Below are 6,194 nucleotides of genomic sequence, written 5' to 3' on the forward strand. Positions count from 1 at the left end.
CGGACACATGGCTTTGCCATCAGGAAACCTTCGCAAATCTGCAGGGTAGAGAAACGGCCTGGAAACGCCATGCAAATCCTGCTCCGAGAAGAGCAGCTTAACTCACCGGGCCTTTTTGGGGGGAAAAATAATGATTCCTGAGCTCGCAGCTTCCCTCCTGCTCCCTGCGGGCGCTGCTGGACACGGCTGTGTGTCCGGGCTCCCGGAGCTCTGCCCTTGGCTCCTCCAGGTCCCAGCGAGGGCGGCAGCGACAGTGACCCCCGTGCACAGCCCCAGCTACCCCAGTGCTGCAGGAGTGCCCTGCAACCCTGCACTGCAACCCTGCACTGCAGGAGTGCCCTGCAGCCCCTCACTGCAACCCTGCACTGCAGGAGTGCCCTGCAGCCCCGCACTGCAACCCTGCACTGCAGGAGTGCCCTGGAACCCTGCACTGCAACCCTGCACTGCAGGAGTGCCCTGCAGCCCCACACTGCAACCCTGCACTGCAGGAATGTCCTGCAACCCCGCATTGCAGCCCCGCACTGCAGCCCCACACTGCAGGATTCCCTGCAGCCCCGCACTGCAGGTAGGCACACACGGATGTGCTTGGACACCCCCGTATCTGTGTGGCAGCCCGAGGGCGGCGAGGGCTCATGGCCTCGCGCATTCCTCAACCCGGGGACGGAAGGGGGGATGAAAGCAGAAACGGGAGCACTGGGACTGGCAAACGTCCCCTGTCACCTCCACAATCCCTGCACAACAGCTGTGTCCTTGGGACCCAAAGATAAAGGAAACCAAGGAAAGCGCAACCGCCCAACAAAGCCGTCGCGCGGAACCAGCCCATGGTCCCTGGCAGGTTTGCCCGGAGAAGTCACGGGGTGAAGGAAGAAGCGAGCGGAGTTTCAGCTCCGCAGCCCGTGCTCAGCCCCGACCCGTCGGGAGCGGCGAGCGGAGATGAGGAGCTCCAGGAGCCTCCCGCCTCCCTCCCTGTCCCCTGAGCTCCCCAGTGCCGCTGTTCCCAGCACTGCTGCTCCTACTAGTGCTGCTATTGCTACTACTGCTATTGCTGTTACTGCTACCACTACTACTGCTGTTGCTGTTACTGCTACTTGCACTAACTCGGGCTATTACTGCTATTGCTAGTATTGCTATTGCTCCTACTGCTGTGATTGTTACTACTACTATTGTTACTACTGCTATTGCTACTACCGCAACTGTCACTACTGCGCCCGCCGCTCCTGCAAGCGCCGCAGCTCCCGCTCGGCGCGCCGCGCTCGCCTACCTGTGGGGCATGCCGGTGGCGTGGGCCACGGTGTGGCGGGGCGCGAGCTCGCACAGCTCCAGGTACCAGTTCATCTCGAGCTCGCGCAGCAGCGCGAGGCGGCGCGCGGGCTGCGGCGGCGGCGCGGCGCGGGGATGCGGGGCCGCGCGCGTCGCGCCCCGCTCCCGGCCCCCCAGCGACAGCACCGAGGGCTTCCGCGCCTTGGGCGCCTCCTCGCCGCCCTTGGCGCCCACGGTGCCGGTGCGCGCCGCCAGCATCGCCGCGCCGGCCTCGCCGCCGATCCCCCGCGCGCGTCGCCCCCGCGCCCGCCCGCCGCAAAGCCGTAACTGGATCCCTGCCCACGGGGCTTAAGCGGGAGGGAGCTGCCACCTGCGCGGCCTCGGGGCGGCAGTGACACCGGGGACCTGCTGGTTGTCACCAGCGCCCGCCTGGGGGCTGCTGCGCGAGGCCTGGGTGAGCAGCAAGGGGGCAAAGTGCGAGCAAAGGAGGGTCCTGCTGCTGCGGGATCGGGTTCGCATCCCAGATCCGATCCCACACTGGAGCCACGTGCACGGGGCCACGAGGGAGCAGGACCGGCTGCGTCTGCAGAGCGACAACAGTGCGAGGAAACAGGCCCCAACTTTATTAATTTCAGTTGTTCAATCGTCCCGTGTTCGGGCCTGCCCTAAATCACTGCCCTGCCTGCCCTGCTCCCTGGAGCGGGAACGTCCCCGGGGCCTCGTGGCCACCGCAGCCGCCCCGCAGGCCGGGTCCCGCCTTGGAGCCAGCGAGCGGGACAGGGAGATGCTCCGGGGGCCGGGCAGGCCCCGCTGTGGCCAAGGCGCTCCCGGCTGTGGTTGCCCACGGCCGCGAGGCACCGCGAGGCCCTGGCAGCAGCACCGAGCGCGGCTCCCGCGGGATGCGCGGGACGCGGTCCCGGCGGGATGACACAAGCCCGCGGCCAAGGGGCGACACCTTAGCCGGCCTTATAAAACATGCAGCAAACGATAGCGCTCCCGGGGACGGAGTTATCTGCCCGGCTCGAAATACCAGCGCCCCGGCCGCGCTGCCCCGCGCCGCACGGCCCCGCGCAGCCTCCCGGCCCCCGCGAGCAGCGCGTTCCTGAAACCCTTTTCCATCAGGGGCCGCAGGAGCAGCGGCTGCAGCCGCCTAATCCCCGCGCCGACCGCAATGCCGTGCACTTATCGGTATTAAAATGCACAATCCTGCATTATGGGCCAGGCGGGAGGCCAAACCCGCGCGGGGCGAGACGGGCAGCGCCGGCGCTTAGCGCGGCCGTTAGCAAGGTGACCTGCCGGCGCGGGGTTCTCCCCCCGGACCTATTTGCTTCACGAGCCCCCTGCTTTGCTTCACCCCGACCCCAGGGAGCTCCGAACCGGGGGGAAACGGGACAGGATTCAACCAGGGAGCGTCAGGGGGTGGCGGAAGCGCCTGAAGCCCGTGTTGCTGTATCGGCACGCTCGGAGCCCGGTTTCCTTTGCTCTGCCAGGGGGATTCCCAGCACCAGCCCTTGCTCCGGTGCACGGAGCCGCCGCGGGGCCCCCTCCGCCCGGCCTGGCGGGTTGCAGGCCCCGAGCAGCGGAGCAGGGCCCGGGCAGCGGGGGGTGAGCCCGGCCATGCCCCTGCGCCCCTCTCCGGTTGCAGCTTCCCGCGGGGGAAATTACAGCCCGGAGCGCCCCCGCGCTCGGGTTGCGCCCGGCGTAAGGAATACGGGTCGTGAATTATTTGGTGCTCGAGGAGGGGAGCGCGTGGACCCACACGCGTCCGGGCATACGGCACGCGTCCTGGCACAGGGCCCAGCCACATCCTGGCATATGGCAAACGTCCTGGCACGTACCCGGCCATACATCCTGGCACGGGGTGCGCATCCTGGCACACGTCCTGGCATGAACACCCATCCTGGCACACGTCCCAGCGGACGGCACGCATCCCGGCACATGGCGCGCATCCTGGCACGCATCCCAACATGCATCCCAGTGCAGAGCATGCATCCAACACGCATCCTGGCACATCCTGGCATGCATCCAGCACAGAGCACACATCCCGGGATGCATCCCAGCCTAGAGCACACATCCCAACACACATCCTGGCATGCATCCCAGCACACTCTCCATCACATGGAGTGCATCCCAACATGCATTCTGTCACATGGAGTGCATCCCGGCACAGATCCCACATCCCCATGTGCATCCCAGCCCGCACGGCTGAGCCAGCAGCATCCCTAGGAAAGCCCTCGGGAGCAGCCGGGCGCAGGGACTCGTCCCTGGGCTGTGACACCGGGCGCTTCTCCCAGGTGTCCGGATCCGGGCACTCGCACGCGGCTGCTCCTGCTGCCTGCAGGACTCCTGGGAAAGCCGGCCCCGTCAGCCAGGTCTCGGCAAGAGGAGGATGGAAAGGGCAAGCGGAGCCGTTCCGAGAGAGCCAGGACTCGATTCGCGGCCCAGGAGAGGCCCGAGAGGTGGAAACCTCCAGTTAGGAGCTGCTGCCAGCAGGCGAGCAGGAAAAGCAACACAGCCGCAAACATTCATTTCTGACATTAAAACTGAAGTCAAATTTTTATTCAAATGAATTCTGCAACGTTTGTCGTTGACATTTTCCAAATGTTAGGTATATTGCTTTGAAATGGCATTTTCAAAAATAGAAAAAAAAGAAAAAAAAATAAGAAAAAAACATTAAGTTTTTAAGAGAAGTCCTTTCTTAAAGCAGTCAATCCCAAAAGAAAAAGCACCTACTGCAGCACATGTGGGCCAGGCACTGGCAGCACCAACCTCGGCGCGCTGCACCCCGGCCTCATGCACACTGGATTGCATTAAAATCCGAGCTGTAAATTAATATTGAATTAGGGACCAGGGGAGATGAGCAGGGCCGCAGCCCCCGTCCCCCCCAGCTCCCACCACAACCCATCCCTGTCGCTGTAGCGGAGCAGAAATTTAAAACTAACACCCTATTTTTGGAGTTGTGCTCACGTTAGAAGGCAACATAAGTTCACGCTGCAAGATAAAAGCTCCCTGTGACATGGGGACGTCACTCCTGGGCTGGGACGAAGCCGGGGAAGCGGCAGAATCAAAGGAGGATTCCCGCGAGCACCCGGACACGGCGCGGAGCCGGGGACACGGGCGGCAGCTCCGGCTGTGCCGCAGGCACCGGGACACCCTGCGCTGCCGGAGACAGCAGCAAAGAGCAGCAAAGACAACGCGTTTGCGTTTTGGTTTTTATTTGAGGGAAATGAAACCTGAGGGAAAACGCCACCGTGCAGCCACCCGCGCCAGCGCGCTGCAGCGCGGGCTGCTCCTGCAAGCAAGCAGGATCCTTCTCACCCACCAAAAAACAAAAAAATACCCCCCTCTAAGCTCAGTAGCCCAAATCAGCTTTTTCCTGCCGATTTCCCTGCTTTTTCCCCCTCCCCGATCTCTGCCGTGAGAAACATCCTGGTTTCAGCAGTCCCCTTCATCCACCCCCTTTCCCGCTCCGAGGGGGCTGCACGTGGCACCGTTCCCTAAAGCAGGTCCCAGCCGCGATCCATGACACTGGGAAGGGGAAGGCCCAGCCGGGCGGCACCGCGTGGGGACCCAGCCGGGCGGCACCGCGCGGGGACGCTGCTCTCGGAGCCCTCTGGTGCTGGTACCGGCCCAAGAGCAGCCGAGGGAGCAACCCGCAACCCTCCTGCGCCGCGGCTGGCGAGCGGCAGCGCCCCGGGGCACACGGGCAGGAACAAACCACGACACACAGCGTTCAAACAGAACATCTTTATTCGTGGATAAAGATTAAGGCTCGCAGTACTTGACCATTTCACAAGCAGAAAAACGTTAGAAAGGGAGGGTGGCGGGGCCAGCACAAGCCCTGTGGGCGCAGTGAGCGCGGGAGCTGGCGGTGCCGCCGCGGGCCGGGCACCGCTGGGCATCCGGGGAGCTATTTAAAGAGCACAAGTTTTATTGCGCTAAGACGCGTTTCGTTTATGCTGCAAATGTTTCAATATTTACCTTTCCGGCTTGGAAAACACAACGGAAGCGACGCGCACGATCCCACAGAGCGCGGGAGCTGCCATCGAGCGGCGTTTCGTTACCAGCGCGGAAGCGGCGTTCCCGGCGGCAGCTCTGAGCGGATCCCAGGCACACGGGGTGCCCGGCGCTGCTCCCGGCTCCTGTCCAGGCTGGAGCACGAGGCGCTAAGGGCACCCACTGGGGTCAGCAATAGGGCTTGGGGGGCGAGCGGCGCCCCAAAGGGTTGGATTCCCTCCAAGCAATTCCTCCTTCCATTGGACCTGCTTGCTCTCCAGGCACCAGGCAGCAACAAGGCGACTCCCAATGCACAAAACTGCTACAACACGAAAAGGCTGAAGTAGGTCTGCATCACACCAAAACGATTTATTTCTTGTGGTCGCACCATTTACGTACAAGGTATCAACACAGTCACGAGAACAACTGTCCTCAGCTTTTTCTGACAAAAAATAAAATGTACTATAAAGCCATAATGTAATTAGGGAGCTTTTTGTTGAACTAAGTTACATGAAAAATCAAATGAGTTTTCAACAGGACCCATACGGAAATAGATTCTGCCCCAGCAAATGACAACGTGTAGGGTTTCTGACGGACAGTTTCCAGTAGATCACAGTCCAGAAATATGACAACGTTTACATAAATAATACTGCACTTCTGTAGCAAAGAGCCCACCAAAGAGCTCTACGAGGCGATGCTGGATGTGTTAGAATTCCTGCCCTCGTTGCACACGTGGGACAAGAGAGATGCACAGAGATCACAGTCCGGTACCCACGACACCGCGCGTGCCCGGAGCGCAGCGAAGCCAAGGGCACTTGCTCCCCGATTCCAGGTTCCGCGCTCCGGCTCCTGCACATCCACGTGGGACGGAGCACGCGGAGAGCTACGAGGAGCCGCCTCCTTCCCCAGCGAAAGGCACCTTCCCCGTCACACAAGCA

This window comes from Tinamus guttatus, unplaced genomic scaffold (genome assembly GCF_059628265.1).
Source record: "Tinamus guttatus ecotype Peru unplaced genomic scaffold, ASM5962826v1 Tinamus_guttatus_pri_ptg000376l, whole genome shotgun sequence".
NCBI classification, from domain to species: Eukaryota; Metazoa; Chordata; class Aves; order Tinamiformes; family Tinamidae; genus Tinamus; species Tinamus guttatus.